General features: G+C 42.9%; 1 protein-coding gene across 1 annotated transcript in view; it reads left to right on the top strand.

The window, feature by feature from the left end:
- Window positions 1-3,468: 3,468 nt before the first annotated feature.
- The window catches only part of GSDME (gasdermin E), a 101,696-nt gene continuing 88,322 nt past the window's right edge, over window positions 3,469-16,842 (top strand). Inside the window, exon 1 of the mRNA XM_081243512.1 lies at window positions 3,469-3,894. The gene's annotated coding sequence lies outside the window, so the exon portion shown is untranslated. The remainder of the gene's footprint in view (window positions 3,895-16,842) is intronic.

The raw sequence follows: 16,842 nt of genomic DNA, 5'->3' as shown, positions 1-16,842 counted from the left end.
CTTCGCCTTTTTAAATGTGTCATTTCCAATTACTATAATAGAATTTGTTCAGTAGTTGAATTGTGTGATCAAAGCAATTCTAACTTCTGCCCAGATTACCTTAAAACCAAAGCCTAAGTTTGAAGCCTTTTCCTCTAAAGTCCATGACGATCTTATGTAATATCAAGTAAAATGGTGTGGTAAAAAGATTTCTCCAGAAAACGTTTTTAGATATTTAAATAATTTCAGAGAATGCTATGAGTGAAAAGTAGAATAAATAATGGAAAAAAGAATGCATGATTTTTCAGTGTCACGCCAAATAACTAGTTGGAGAGTACTGCACTTTCAAAATGGAGAGTTATTTAAAGTGGGTCAGTAGCCTTTTGGAATCTGCAAGTGACTAGCATTTTAAAACAATACACGACTCATTAAATATTGCTTTCATCCATTCCATTGTATCAAGACGTCAAGATGAACACAGTTCGAATATCATTTCCATTTCTAAGCAGTTAACTGACCCAATCAGATTCTTTGGTTATGTGCTTTGTTCTTTTCTTTTCAAGCATGTATCTAAATTCTGCTCACAGACGGGAAGAAGCAGGCTGTAGATTTTAAGGGTACTCCAGGGGAAAACAAATCTAGTTTTCACAGTGTGAAGGTAAATGTAGAACTTGAGTAATACTGACTGTTACAGGCCTGCTCCAGGGGCTGGCTCAAAACAAAAACAGAAAGAAAACATGCAGCCTGAATAGACGTAGCTTTGTCATGCAGTCTTTGGAAAGTCTTTAATTGTCCTGATGCTGTTATTTCAGTTGATCTTATGTTTCATTTTGTAATCACGAGGATCAAGGGACCATATATCACCTTTGTAGTCATCTTATTTGGGATGAGAGTGGGGCTGAATTTGAATATGTATGCAAATTTTAAAGTCTATTAGTACCAACATCTATAAAGGGCTTTTCTGAAATTTAAGCAGCTTGGTGATGCATCCTATTATAATCCTCAAATTCCCTTGAGGGGGAAATGGCTTCTTTTTTCCTTCAGTCTCTATTCTCAAAAGCATCCTCTCACCTAATTTGTATCTCAAGGACATTTTATATTCTTAGGATGAAGAAAACAGAAACATGGCATTGTTTGGGAAGAACTGAGGTAGAATTGACTTTGGATTTTGAATCTCCCGATTGCATAATGCCGATCACTGCATCACTTGAGGTACATGTTGTAACCTCCATTTTATTCCTATCATCCCATCCCAAATGTATGGTGAACTGCACAGCTGTTCTTGGAAATGGGACCTTGTACAGTCAGCCACGTTACACTTCAGTATTCCTGTTCCCCCTGCCAGTTATCCGAAGCTGCGGGACATGCTTCAGGAAGGAGCCACTGTCTCCAGGGTAGCCTGGCAGCAGGTCACTCCCTCCCCAGGCCCCAAAGCCTAGGCTGGTATTTCCTGGAGTCAAACTCAATAATCAAAGTCTCAGTGCAGCTCCTCCATGCCATTCACCTCCCAGAAGCCAGACTGGTTCTGGTACTACACGTGGAGTTCACTTTAGGACAACCGTCCGTTATGTATCAGGTCCTCACGGAATGCCCAGAAAGCCCCCATGGCTTCCTGTGCTTCTTGTGAGGTTCTTTGGGAGAGAAAAGTAGACAAACCAACTTTTAAAAAAATATATTTGCTTCATTTGGGCTGCTGCTTTTCACATTCTACTTTTAACTACTTCCAGTAAATCATTGGCTTGGGCTTCGCGGCGCTATTCATCTGTATTCTCCAGATTTATGATGAGTGGTCTTATCCTACTATTAACAACGTCAACCCTAAAAGAAAAATGATAAAGTATACAGTTTTTATTTGGCTGTTGAAACTTGTTGTAGGTCTACTGCATACTCTGTAAGTTATGCCTTCCAGCTATCATAGGATTTCCTCAGAGCTTTTAGTTATGAGTAGGAGCAATAAGCAGTTGTTCTTATGATCTTAGGAATAATAGTTCCAATGTATTGGCATAATTTATTTGAATGTCTTTAATTTTGATATTAACATTGTCATACCTCTATTTTTGCTACCAAATGATAGCTATTTTCATGTGCTCAATTTTCCCTACATTGTATGAATCTGTTGCTTAGTGTTTGTCTTTATTTTTCTGTGTTGGATATATATATATCACATAAGCCTGCAAATTGCAGCAGTCTGAAATGCAAACCATTTTCAGAGACTTTGGTTTTGAGGAATGCAATGATGAGGAGTTGTTAATTTATTTGATTCATGATGATTTTATCTTCCTCTCTTACCCTCAGAGGATACTATTTTTTTTTAATGGATATTTGTAAATCTTTCATCTAACCATTTATAAGATTATTTTCTGTTTAAAATCCCAGCCTTCCACCCATCCCCTTATGCCTCCCCCAAAAGCTCTGACTAATTTGTTTTTCCCCCTCGTGAAGCTAGTTGACTGTGAATAAATAACATGGAAAAAGGCCGCTCCTGTCGTTGTGTTTCCAGGTTAATGGGCATATGTGGCTGCTGAACGGACAGAGCAAGACTCTAGCTGAGACTTTGCTGAGGGAGAAACACACAAGATTAGCTCAAGTGATGGGGTTGGAAATAAAAAATACCCCAGAACATAAAGAAGCCTGGAAACTTTGGCAAAAGTTACCATACTTTTGGTGTGAACATTTCCAAGGTGTACTACAAATGTAGATCCCCCAGCCTTTGGCACAGGGGACCTGAGGCAGCTAGAGCCCCAGACAGCCCCCAGAGAAGCCCTGTCTGTTCAACCCAGCATGCTATGGAAATATTATTTTCTGTGTGTCCTAACATGAAAAAGGAAAATGCCGATTAGTCACACTGATTTAATGGCCCTTAGGAATGGCTGACTCATCTCCCACACCCAACTTGTGTCCTTTGCAATGCCCCAAACACTTAACCTTCCCTGAAGTCCCATTCGAGTGAGTTCATATATTTATGGTGTTACGCACGCACTGGATCTCAGTTACACACATAAGGTCACATCTCTGCCTCCCCCAAAGCACTAAAGAGACAACCAAAAGCAATTCATGAACCTTGATTGGATCCTGGCTTAAAGGAAGAGAAAAACAAGCTATAAAAGGTATTTTGAGGGCAATTAGTGACATTTGCATATAAACATCGTGAAATTACTGCTAATTTCCATATATGTATATGATATTGCCTGTTGATCTGTATCAAATCTGCCATCAAAGAAGGATTGACATTATTCCAAATAATACGAACACTAAGGGAAATCTTAAAAGGCAACCTCAGACCATTTTAACGTGCTGGCCATTATTGGAATAGATATTAAAGCATCCTAAGGTGTTGACTTTGAGGAGGCAATGAAATTTGAAGGTACAAGTTTTCGGCCTTTAGTTTAGGAACTCAGTCGTATTATTTTCTAGTCATTCTGATGGAATACCTGCACTAATATAATGTCCATCAGTGACCAGCAAATCAGGACATCATGGTCCTAGTTGACACCAATCAGGAGTTTCTTATTATGGACTAATTAGTTGGAGTCCCTGCAGGAAAGCGAATCCAGCTCCATAGCTCAGGAGATTTAAATGAAGGGCTACTTGCAGGGCTATTAGCAGGATTAAGGCATATCAGCAACAGCTGGAAGTTGTAACCGCCCCCGCAGGAGCTGGAGCTCAGAGGAGGGAAGAAGGTTGGTCAGGAGCTGTAGTGGAGGGACATTCGGCCTCTGCCAGAAAATCCAGTCCAGCGTCAGGAAGAGATCTCCCAACCTCGGTCTCCTCTGGCTGCCATTCTCCCTGGTGACTGAACTCAAGTGGGTACAAGCCCCGAAATTCAGGAGGAGGCCCCAGGCCAACAGAGAAACAAGCACCTGGACCTTAACATTCACCGGCATCTGCACGTCTGAGCTTTCAGATGAATTTTCAGTAAGTAAATAGGCTTCAGGGCCAATTTTTTTTAGAGAGGATAGAATTGATTTTGGCTTCCAGTTATTTTACCAAGGATGAATTATGATTAACTGTGCTTTTTAAAAACTGGTTCTCCATGATATTACTGTTGTAACACTTTTAATGAGTTAAGGGCAGCCTCTTTTCTTTATTAAATGCCATAGTTTAAACAGGTATCAGACTGGGAAAAACATGTCAGCTTAAGCAGCAATTCTCAAATTTGGCTGATGTCCTGGGGGGTTTCACATACACACACAAACACACACACACACACTTACACACTTACACACTTCCTCTGGGTGGTTCAGACCCAGACAGCCTCACACAGTCTGTTGACCAGCATTTGCTCACCACAGAGCAGGAACACCACTTTCAATTTCATGATTGTTCTAGGACTTAGAAAATGGCATGTTGGTAAGAACTATGTGTTTCTTTTCATGACATTTCGCTCATTGCTTTTGTGCTTTATTTGAGATGTAAAGTTAGGGGCCTTGACACTTGTGGGTACTTTAACACAGGGGTCCCCAACCCCCAGGTTCCGGACCAGTACCTTCCTTGGCCTGTTAGAAACCGGCCGCACAGCAGGAGGTGAGCGTGGGAAGCTTCCTCTGCCGCTCCCCGTTGCTCGCATGACCACCTGGACCATTACCCCCCTCAACCGTCTGTGGAAAAATTGTCTTCTACGAAACCAGTCCCTGGTGCCAGAAAGGGTGGGGACTGCTGCTTTAACAAGGGCCTGCAGACAGGAAGCGAGTAGCAGCTGCTGTGATGGATGCTTTCTTTGAAAAGTATTTACTGAGCCAGGAATGGTCCCAGACACGGGCAATACATGGCCTTCCTCCTTGAGAAGCTTCCAGTCTTCTGGGAAGCCAGTGGGTCAGTGAGAAACTGCAGTGCGTAAGAGGGCTCTTGGATGTGGTAAGAGGATGCCCATGTGATGAGGGGAGAAGTGACGGGGCTCAACCACACTGCAGACGTGGCCTGAGAGGAGGGCTGAATCACAGAGCCAGTGAAGGAAGGAGAGGGCTTTGTGGCCAGGGGAGTCTGGGGGAGGGGGGAGAGGAGGCATGGGTGACTCAAGCCAGTTAGACCACCCAACCAGTGTCACAATGAAATGTTTTGATGTGTCACAATACCTGGTGTTTCCTCAGCCTGGAGCCATGAGACAAGGGTGGGGAGAAGAGGCAGGCAGCGCCCAGGCATCCAAGGGGGCCGAGGGAATCACGCCCGAGGACCCCACTCTTCTACCTCTGCGGCAGGGTCACATAAGCTTCCACCTTCAGTGTCCCCTCCCCATACATCCAAACACAGTGTAGTGAGGGAAACGGAGGCCAAGCCTGGGAAATCTAAGAGGTTCACCATGTCTCCAGAAGTGACTGAGAATTACCAGAGCAGATTTTCTAAATTATCAGATTAGACTAAGGGTTTTTTTTGTAATTTTTTATTGTAAAAATTTTTTTATTTATGTTTGATGTATGGCACTGTGTAAGCTGAAGATGTACAGCATAATTGACTTAAATATATTATGACATGATCACCACCCTAAGTTTAGTTGACATCCATCTTCTCATATAGATACAAAAAAGAAAAAAAAATGTTTTTTTCTTATGATGAGAACTCTTACGATCTACTCTCTTAACAACTTTCAAATATACCATACAGCAGCATTAGCTCTAGTCATCATGTTGTATATTACATTCCCAGTACTTATTTATCTCATAACTGGAAGTTTGTACATTTTTGGGTGTGCAGGTCAGTGGCATTAAGTGCATTCACATTGTTGTGCGACCATCACCACTCTCCATCTCCAGAATTTTTTTCATCATCCCATACTGAGATTCTGTACCTATTTAGACTAAACAACATTGGACCTTGAGTTAATTTTTTTCTTGCTAACCAATAGGTGAAGGGCTCGTGAGGAAGACCAGATCAGTTACTGACAAGATGAAAGAATTGCATTTCTCTCACTTCTGAGTTATAGTGTGTGATAATTTTGCAAACTCACTACCAGAGCCTCACCACAACCCCATTTAGGCAATCCCCATTTAACAGAAGTGTTCACTGAGGACCAGAAGTTAAGCAATTTGACCAAACCCTCCCAACTCCTTAATAGAGTGGGAATATGGGTGCATGCCTGACGTGTTTCAAAACCCAGCTCCTTCTGCTACAGAATGAGATATGTGATCCCAACAACCTTTTCCTTTCCAAGAACTTGTTCTCTAATTTTAGTCCCAAAGGTTTCCTTAGGTCTTTGAAGCTGACACAGGGAGCTCATTGGACAGGAAAAGAACCCTGGGATGGGACTTGGGAACCTAATTGTAGTTAATGGTGAGAACTTGTGTAGGTCACTTATCCTCCGCAAATCTCACTTGGCCCCAACATCAAATGAACAGATTGTTATTAAATTTCTCTCTGTGCTGCCATGTTGTGATCTCAAGAATAGGTAGAAATGTTCTTTGATCAATCAATAAATATTCATGAGCACCAACGCACATAAGGTCACATCTCTGCCTCCCCCAAAGCGCTAAAGAGACAACCAAAAGCAACTCATGAACCTTGATTGGATCCTGGCTTAAAAGAAAAGTAAAACAAGCTATAAAAGACATTTTGAGGGCTTCCCTGGTGGCGCAGTGGTTGAGAGTCCGCCTGCCGATGCAGGGGACGCGGGTTCGTGCCCCGGTCCGGGAAGATCCCACATGCCGCGGAGCGGCTGGGCCCGTGAGCCATGGCCACTGAGCCTGCGCGTCCGGAGCCTGTGCTCCGCAACGGGAGAGGCCACAACGGTGAGAGGCCCGCGTACCGAAAAAAAAAAAAAAAAAAAGACATTTTGAGTGCAATTAGTGACATTTGCATATAAACATCGTGAAATTATTGCTAATTTCCATATATGTATATGATATTGCCTGTTGATCTGTATCAAATCTGCCATCAAAGAAGGATTGACATTATTCCAAATAATACGAACACTAAGGGAAATCTTAAAAGGCAACCTCAGACCATTTTAACGTGCTGGCCATTATTGGAATAGATATTAAAGCATCCTAAGGTGTTGACTTTGAGGAGGCAATGAAATTTGAAGGTACGAGTTTTCGGCCTTTAGTTTAGGAACTCAGTCGTATTATTTTCTAGTCATACTGATGGAATACCTGCACTAATATAATGTCCATCAGTGACCAGCAAATCAGGACATCATGGTCCTAGTTGACACCAATCAGGAGTTTCTTATTATGGACTAATTAGTTGGAGTCCCTGCAGGAAAGCGAATCCAGCTCCATAGCTCAGGAGATTTAAATGAAGGGCTACTTGCAGGGCTATTAGCAGGATTAAGGCGTATCAGCAACAGCTGGAAGTTGTAACCGCCCCCGCAGGAGCTGGGGCCCTCACGGAGCTTACCTACAGATTTCAGAATCTGCCCTAAATTATTCTTTTATATTCTGTCCTGAAAATGGGAAATATCTGGCCATATGGCAGAATTACATTGCTTATTTAGAAAGTACTATCAGGTTCTGAATCATGTTTTGTGAAATCAAAATGATCCAAGAGTGAACAACAGGCTTCAAAGCCTATTGATATGGTCCTTTGCCTACACATTCATCAAGCCAACAATACAGGGAATACAGGGAGATTTTAAAAATTAAGTTTCTGTTCTTGTGGAGCTTAGAGTCTATTGGGACAGAGGGTGGGGGCCAGGGGTGGAGACAATGAGCTCATAAACAGATGTGTGGTGTGACAGATGTGAAAGTGCTGTGGAGGAAAATCCTCAAGGACTGTGGGCAGGGAAGATGAATATGTCAATAGCAAATACAAGTCTGAAGCAGGGGCGAGTCTGGTGCATTTGAGGCAAGGAAACCAGTGCAGATGGAGAAGTGTGAGTGGGGGAGAGGATGGCAAATCAGAATTAGGGCAGGGAGGTACTTGGGGTCATAGGACTTTGGTTTTTACTGAATGGGATTAAAAGTCAATGAAGGGTTTTGAGCAGAGGAACGGCATGATTTGATTTATGATTTTAAAGGGTCATCTGGCTGCCTGGTGGAGATTGTAGGGGTCACAGGCAAAAACAAGGAGCCCAGTTTGGAGGTTATTGAACTCATCCAGAGAGAGATGGTGGAGGTTCAGACCAGAGTGGACGTAGTGGAGGGAAGCAGAAAGAAGTTGGAAATACTTTGAAGGTAGAATCAACAAGATTGTCCAAAGAGTTGGATTTGGGATGTGGGAGGAGAGAAGTCGAGGATGACTCTAAGTCTGTGGCCTGAGCCACTAGAAGGATGAAGTTGCCATGAACTGAGATAAGGAAGACTATGGGCAGAGCAGATTTGGGTGCTCTGGTGAAAAAATTAGGTGGTGAATTTTTTTGAGAGTCCTCTTAAGCAGGCAGCTGGATACGAGTGCAGTAGAGGGTAATGCAGCAGGCTTGGGTTGTTCAAACCTTGCAATTTGAACACAGAAAAGGCTGGACCTTGACCATCTTTTGGGAGATCCCCTCTAAGCCCTTGGAATATCCTTCCTGATAAGAGTGTTTTTATATACCTGGGACCTTGGGCCATGCCAGATAGTTTATAGTAAAAATGTGGTTATGGTGGGGACTTTGGGCTACACTGTATCAGTTTGACCTCTGGAAGGGCTGAAAACTAAGTAACTGTGGTCAGCCACGTGGATGCTCCATGCCTATGTGACCAGTGCTGGACCCTGAGGCTCCCCTGGTTGACAACACTCTGAACATGTGGCCACACATAGTTACTGGGATTCCTCGAGTGAAAAATGCAGGAGAGATTTTAGACTTCTCCGCCTCCCTCATCCCCACGTTCGTGGGACCTGAGTCCTGCCCAGTCCACCTGAGAAGTTCCTCCTTCTTACCCACAGCCCTTTCTCCAGCCAGACCCTCAGTGGTTCCTGCCTGGCCGAATGGAGCCTCTGTCCGCAGTCCCAACTCCTCGCCATCCATCCTTTAAGCCCCAACCAGGGTGACTTTTCTCAGCTCTGGTCACAACATTAATCTCATTACAATACGTCTCTGCTCAGAACACCTCAGCATTGTGTGTATGGGACACTGTGGTCCCAAGCCCAGCCTTTGGAGACAGAGACTTGGGTTTGAAGCCTGGCTCTGGTGTTTTCTCAGTTCTGCACTGGAGTTCTCCCCCAAGCAATGTCATGTGGATCACCGGTTGCTGCCATTTACTGATGGCTCACACTGTGCTAATCACTGTCCCCAAGGCTCCCTCAGTGTCCCTGCATCACCAAGAAGGAAGTGGAGACCTAGGCTGAGGAACTTGCTAACAGTCACAATCTCGAACTCGATAAAGCCAGGATTCAAATGCTCTCAGCCTCTAAACCAGCAGTTCTCAGAAAGTGGTCTGGGAGCCCCTGGGCAAGGTCTGAAATAATTTCATAACAATGTTAAGATACTCTTTGCCTTTTTCACTTTCTCTTGAGTGTACAGTGGGACTTTCCAGAAGCTACATGACGTGAGTGTGCAAGGTTAATGCAGAAGCAGACATGAGCAGTCAGCTGTCTTCTTTTAAGCCAGACAGTAATGATATTTGCAAAAATATAAAGCAATGCTATTCTTCCCTCTAATTTTTTTTGTTTTGGAGACTCTGGTTGTATTTCTTTAAAAGTATGTTTTTATGTTAACATATAATGGTTTATTTTCCATACTATTCATGAATTAATATTTCTCAATTTCTCAGTTTGAACTTCTAATACAGTAAATATCAGTAGATATAACCTACATAAATGAAAGCTCTCTGGGGTTCTCTATAATTTTTAAGAGCATGAAGTTTTTTAAAGAGCATACAGTTTTTAAGAGCATATTTAATCTTGAGACCAAATAGTGTGAGAAACACAGCACTAAGCTGTACATAATATGTAAATTGCTTATTATGGTGCCTAGTGGAGAATAAGGGCTCAATAAGTGGTTGTTTTTTACTATTATACGGTGCTGTAAATGAATAATAAATGTACTGGCCCTTGACTACTCTACACCTCACTTCTCCTCACTTCCCTGGATGCCCTCTTCTCCCCTGTTTTACTGATTTGCCTGTAGTCTCAGATCCCCAAGCCTTTGCACACTCTGTTCCTCTTAGAGAAACGTCTCCCCCACCACATCTACCGAACTCACACCTTCTCCCCCTCAAGCCTCAGCTCAAGCATCTGCACCTTTTAGAAGGCTTCCTGGAGCTGAGCTCTACACCCCTAACTCCCTGTCCAGGACCCGCCCATCATACGTACTGACTTGGGCGGAAAGTCCTGAGGGTTTTGTTAGTTTCCTTGGCGAGGAAGATTTTTGTTACCACCCATTCAGTATACTTGAGAAAGAGGTCTTCTTCCTGGAACATAGCCATTTCCCGTCACTAGAACAATAATTGCAAGAAAGATCATGGCCTAGGCCAGCGCTTCCCCAAATGTGGCCTAAACCCCGTGCTACCATATCACCGAGGTGCATCTTTTTTTTTTTTTTTTTTGCGGTACGCGGGCCTCTCACTGCTGTGGCCTCTCCCATTGCGGAGCACAGGCTCCGGACGCGCAGGCCCAGCGGCCATGGCTCACGGGCCCAGCCACTCCGTGGTATGTGGGATCCTCCCGGACCGGGGCACGAACCCGTGTCCCCTGCATCGGCAGGCGGACTCTCAACCACTGCGCCACCAGGGAAGCCCGGAGGTGCATCTTAATATGTGTATTCCTGCCCCCATCCATGACCTACCAAGTCACACTCCCTGAGAATATACATTTTTGTTAAGCATTTTTCTGTTTTTATTGGTTGATTGATTTTAAAATTTTATTGGAGTATAGTTGATTTACAATGTTGTGTTTCAGGTGTACAGCAAAATGATTCAGTTATACATATATCCATTCTTTTTCAGATTCTTTACCCATACAGGTTATTACAGAACATTGAGTATAGTTCCCAGTGCTATACAGTAGGTCCTTGTTGGTTATCTATTTTATATATAGTAGTGTGTATATGTCAATCCCAAGCTCCTAATTTATCCCTCCCCACCATATTTCCCCTTTGGTAACCATAAGTTTGCTTTCGATATTTGTAAGTCTGTTTCTGTTTTGTAAATAAGTTCATTTGTATCATTTTTTAAAATTAGATTCCACACCGAGTGATATATTTGTCTTTCTCTGTATGACTTACTTCACTTAGTATGATAATCTGTAGGTCCATCCATGTTGCTGCACATGGCATGATTTCATTCTTTTTAATGGCTGAGTAATATTCCATTGTATATATATACCACATCTTCTTTATCCATTCCTCTGTCGATGGAGAATATGATTTTTTTAATAACAAAGTCTTATGTTGATTCGGTGATTCTTATATGCACAAAGGTCTGAGAACCAGTCTTCTAGGTACTACTAGGTGCCGTCGAGTAGGGAGAAGGATGACTAAGAATAATACTATGGTGAGAAAGGAAATAACCTACAATGAATATTTACCACGTATGGAAACTTATTAAAGGGAGTTGGTTCTATTGGGAAGGGGGTCAGGGAGGATTTCACAGAAGACGTGACGTTGGACTTGGTTTGACTGGGCGTTTTTAGGCAGAGAAGGACAACAAGGGTATTCCAGCCAAAGAGAAGGTCATATGTCATGGAAAAGAAGCCTGAAAGCATGGGACACAGACAGAGAAAGGCAGAAAACCCTCTGCATTCTGTGCTTTGATGTTATGTACAACCAAGAAACTCTGGGGATGTTAATTTGGCTACTTAGCTGCTCTGTGCTGGGTGGTAAACATGAGCTTTCCAGCCATTGGAGAGACATTTGTGCATCTTGCACTACTAATCAATAAACTGATACCCTGATTTGTAAATTGACCTTTGGTTAGGGTGGATCAGTACTACAGAATGTGTCAGGTAGCAAAATTCAGTTTCTAACCTGTAACACTGAGGCCTTAAATGTGATTTCACAAGGTGTGAGGTGCCCCATGAGGCCAGCCAGAAGAACCAGCTGACCTCTCAACTCTCTTGTAGTGGACACTGTAGTTTGCTTCCCAAAGCCACCACGTTAGCCTCCTTCTTACTTACAAACAGCACTTTGATTCTGTTCAGATATGGACAGCCTTGTGTTTGAAGGGAGGCCAAGCCCCTTCCCTGGCCCCAGCATCTCAATCAGACTAAACCAATATGGCAATTCCTCCTCCTGCCAATGACTGACTTAGGAATGGGCTTGGGATGAGATGTGGGAAGAAATCTGCTGGCAGCCTGAGAAATGTTTTCCACAGAAAGGGACTAAGGAGAAGGCCATCTCCTTTCCAGCCTTGAACTCTTGTGTGGATTGTTTCTACAGTCAACCCGAAACCAGGAAGAAGAAAGCCTGAGGGCAATACCAGGGGGCTGAGGATGGCAGTGAGAAGTGGCAAACAGAGGCTGGGCTGTAGATGATGTCACTGAGTCTCTGAATTAGCCACCCTGAAACTGCTCTACCTGTGCACATCTTGATATGTGAGATGACAGGTGTCCTTATTCGTTAGGCCATTTTAGTTTTTTGGGTTTTTTTTTCAGCTGAATGCACACTAATGGCACCCCTCTGACACAGACACACACAAACACAACATACCACTTATCACTTCCCCAGCGTGGGAACTGAAATTAAGGAGTCACAGGGAATGTTGGAGCAGCCTTACTGCTGGGCCTCCAGAAACTGATAAATATTTATGGAACTAGAAGATTATTCAGAATCCCACCTACTTCTATCAATAAGATTACCTTTTCCTGCACAAGGACAGGTTAATCCCCCTCCTGTGTACCTCTCTGCCGCTATGTCTGCCATTCTGCAGTTACCAACAACTTTGTTATCAGATGATCTTTTCTCTGTCATGGCTTCTGTTTGTTCATAGTTTCTGCTGCTTAATTTCTCTCTGGATATCTTTCAGCTTCTGCAACTGACAACTTAATGTATCTACATTTCAGTTTTTCTAGAAAAGTGTCACATCCCAGTGGGTAAGGCTGTCATGTCAGCCATGTCATCTGCTGCTGACAACACTGTAAGTTGACTGCAGTGGAGTCATAGGTCCAGCCCTAGTCCACCTGGTGGAGGCCTAGGTGGAGGGTCACATTGTACCAGTGTGACAATTTATGCAGAAAGAACCATGTAGAAACTAGGGATTGTGGAGTCGGGGGAGTATCGTGAAGTATTATCTGTTCAGCTTGCCAGCTGTCCCGCCTATATTAATTAATTCTCCTATTACTCCAAAATCATAGAAGCTTTGGCTGGGCACGTGCTTAGCCAGTGAATGACATTTCCCAGACTCATGCTAGTTGTGGCTGCGTGACTATATTCTTACTGAAATGTCACGAGTAGAGTGTTATGTGCAGCTTCTGGGATATGCCTTTAAAATGAAAGGAATGTACCCTCCCCATCCTGGTCTCCCTTCCCTGCTGGCTGCATATGGATGGAATGATGGAAACAGGAACAGCTTTCTTACACCTCAAGGTGGAAACTGCATGTTGGCAAGCCAACAAGGTCAGTGGACCTTGGGACCAACACCTAGGGTCACCAGCTTGTCTTGGTTTGCCCAGAACTGTCTGGATTTTAGCACTGAAAATCCCACAAACCAGGAACCAGTCCTGGACAAACTGGACAGTTGCTTGCCCCACACGGTTGAGTTGCTACACCAGCTCTGGACCATCTACTTGAACTCTTGTTAGCAAAAAACAAAAAACAAAACCCAAACCCTTTTCTTTGTTTACATCACCCTATCCTATCTCTGAATTAATACAAATACATTTGGTCTAAAGAGCCTGTTGACCACATTTTTGTTGTTGCTCAGCCTGAGGTCTGACGCTGAGGTCTGGAGCTCCTCAGCCAGGCTTCTGGAGCCCATGGTGGGACTGCCTGTGTCTGGGTTCCAACCTCTCATAATGGGGGCTTCAGGGGAGGCTGAGACCTAACTGACTTCTAGCTCTAACCTGGTCCCTCTCCGTGGATCTCTCGTTCCCTTTCCAAATGGGAAGTGACTTTTGAAACCTGCTGACTAGTCCGTGCTAACACCCCTTCGTAAACACACACAAACATAAATATACACGTGTACACACATCCACGCACACACATCCACACACGCATAAACACATTCTTTCCTCTCTCTCTCCCCCCACTCTGCCCCTTTTTTTTGATACTCAGCCTTTTAGAGGAAGCCTTTATGGAGATCATAAGGGAAGCTGGAGTAGATTCAAGGGCAAAGTAGATTTGTTTTTCTTTTTTTAAAATCACACAATATATGTTCCTCGCAGAAGAATTAGAAAATGGAGTTTGGTTTCATAAACTTTTTCCTTTAAGGTAAACTAAATGAGAACAATAAATATAGCTCATTAGGATTTAATCCCCTTTGGTCACACTAAGAGACACTACTCTCATATCAAAGGACACTTGAACTGATCTGATGATGGAGGGGGTGGTTTCAGGAGAGGGAGGGGAAGCTTCTTGGAAGCAGAGGAGTTCAGGCTCACAGGCAAACTATGACCTCGCTCCTCCATGACGTCACCTGCAGCGATGGCCCCAAGAGGAGTCAGGGACTCTCTGCATGTCTGTTTTCCCAGGAGGGCCCTAGTTTCAAATACCCTACCCTCTGTCCCTAAGAGCCATCTAAAACCACCAGACTTCCAGTTGTTCAATTCCTCAGCTACACTTCCTACACTGCTTCCCGCTCCCTGAAGCAACCCTAAAAGCCTGGGTGCAGTCATGGGTATGGGTTTTGGTTCAGGTAATATGCAGGGCCAGATTTCAAGGCCCTGCCTATGTGGGCAATTTCAGGGTGTCCAAATTTTGTTGACTGGTGAAAATGTTTTTTCCATTTATCCTCAAGAGTTCAACCTGTGTAGGGAAGGCAAATGTGTTATTTTCCATAAAAGTTTCTTTGAAATTTATACTCAATGGTGGATGTTTTTGTTCATTTTTTAGTCATAAAAGTAATACATTACTTTTGCCAACAGAAAATAAGTAATTATAAGCTAAAAGGAAAGAATAAAATGGAAACTTCCTGAGTTTGTACCACCCCAAGAAAATAGTGCTAATATTTTGGCATATAATTTTTAACTTTTTAGCATTATTTCCATTATACACATTTCTATATCACACATACAGATGAATCTCTGGTCTTTTCAGAAATAAAAGGACACAATTGGCATCAGATTGGTTTGGGAAATAAATGATCTTTGGGGCAGGAGGTGAGAATAGTGACCTAAGAAATGATAAAGTGAGGCCATCTCATCAAGTTCATTTGTGTAATAGAACAGCTGTTTATATCTGATCTAGGAGGTTTCAGTTAAGGTGATTTATTCATGTTTAAATTTTAACTGAAATTTTACATGACATAAAAGCAAATCCTAGTGTGGTGGTGAAGACCTGGTTATCAAATAAAACCTGTGATTTGCTTTAAAATGAAATGATGGTGGTTGTGGGGCAAGGAGTAGATATAGATGAAACAAGATTTCCCATGAGTTGATAATTATTGAAGCTGGATGATGGATACAGGGACCTGTATTATACTACTATATCTTATTTGGTATAGGTTTGACATTTTTGATAACAAATAGTTAAGCAACAAGTATACGCAGGCACTGGCTCATGGCTCATTAAAGTCTGACTCAAGCCTTTCGATCTTCCCATTTCTGAGACTTCACTTTTCTCAGTACCATCATGATGAACACTCTCTTAGTCACATGAAATTAATCACCATAACCAGCACCATGACCATGGTGAAATTAATCACCATGACCAGCCACTCTTCCTCACCACCATGCATCCTTAGCAAAGATTCCAAGAGGCAGGTCAGGGCAGGTAGGCAGCAATTGGAGGCAGCAATGTCAAGGAGTCCCTAGTAGCCCTTTGTGAGCTTGACATATTAGGGAATTCTGGTCGTTTCACAAATTTATGTTGATTTTGCATTCTAAGCAATGTGATTTTTAAGTAAATTATTTCATCTCAACACAACACACAACAGATGGTCAACATTCATCCTCTTCCCTTCTCCTGAGTTATTAAGAAATCTAAATGAAGGTCTTTGCCTTCTTAGACTTACTAGAGAGTTAGAAAATATTGTGTCCATGTCACATTTTGTAACAGGATGAGAAAAAAATCACCATAAAACCTGGTATCAGATTTCCACTTAGGAAAGTAACGTGTCTTCATTGGGAAAACTGATTTGATAAAACACTGGGGGTGATAAATGACAATCCAAGAGTGTGGCTTGGCAGAAGACAAACCACAGAGATGGCAAAATCCCAGGGCCACCTATTATATAATTTTTAGTTGCTTGTTTTGCTTTCTTACAAACACTTTCTGTTTTCCCAAGCATTCAGGAACATCTTCCACACACATATGCCTTGTGTGGGTAGTATTTGTGTAAATGAAAGGCAGAGGCTGCATTCCATTGTTGCATCACCTCCAAAGAGAGGATGGACTAGATGAGCATAGTGAGTTTGCAGACCTGGGCTCTTAAAGCTACAGGTGAGCATGAGAGTTAAGTCCTGGGAAATGCATGAAATCTTTGGGGGTGGTCTTGGTTCTAGTTTGAGGGCTCAGGTGAAATACACATTGTAAAAGAAAAAATGTCAAGCAGGTGACCATGATCCTGTTTGTGTTAAGTGCAAGTGAGTGGTGCCACCAGGAGATAACAGGGAGAGATGGCTTCTTTGCAGCAGTCCTGGTGGAGTTACGGAGGAGATGGAGGATGAACGGGGCCTGCCAGTCCCTCATCACTCAGATTAGTACCAGGCAAGAGTGTCTCAGAAGGACAGATTTTTCCCCTCCTAAAGAAAGCAGGATGACTCTTTGTAAGCTAGACCTCACATACTTTCCAAAGGATTTGTGGATCTGAGAGAGACACATCTATGTAAACATGGGGAAATTACAGATAAAAAGGGATTAGAAGCCATGAAAAAAAGCAAGGACCTGGCTGTACTGGGAACAAGGGAAGATGTGGTTAT

Source organism: Mesoplodon bidens (assembly GCF_964165515.1).
Source record: "Mesoplodon bidens genome assembly, chromosome: 9".
NCBI lineage: Eukaryota > Metazoa > Chordata > Mammalia > Artiodactyla > Ziphiidae > Mesoplodon > Mesoplodon bidens.
The sequence above is the reverse complement of the archived record's forward strand: the minus strand, read 5'-3'. Positions and strand labels throughout refer to the sequence as shown.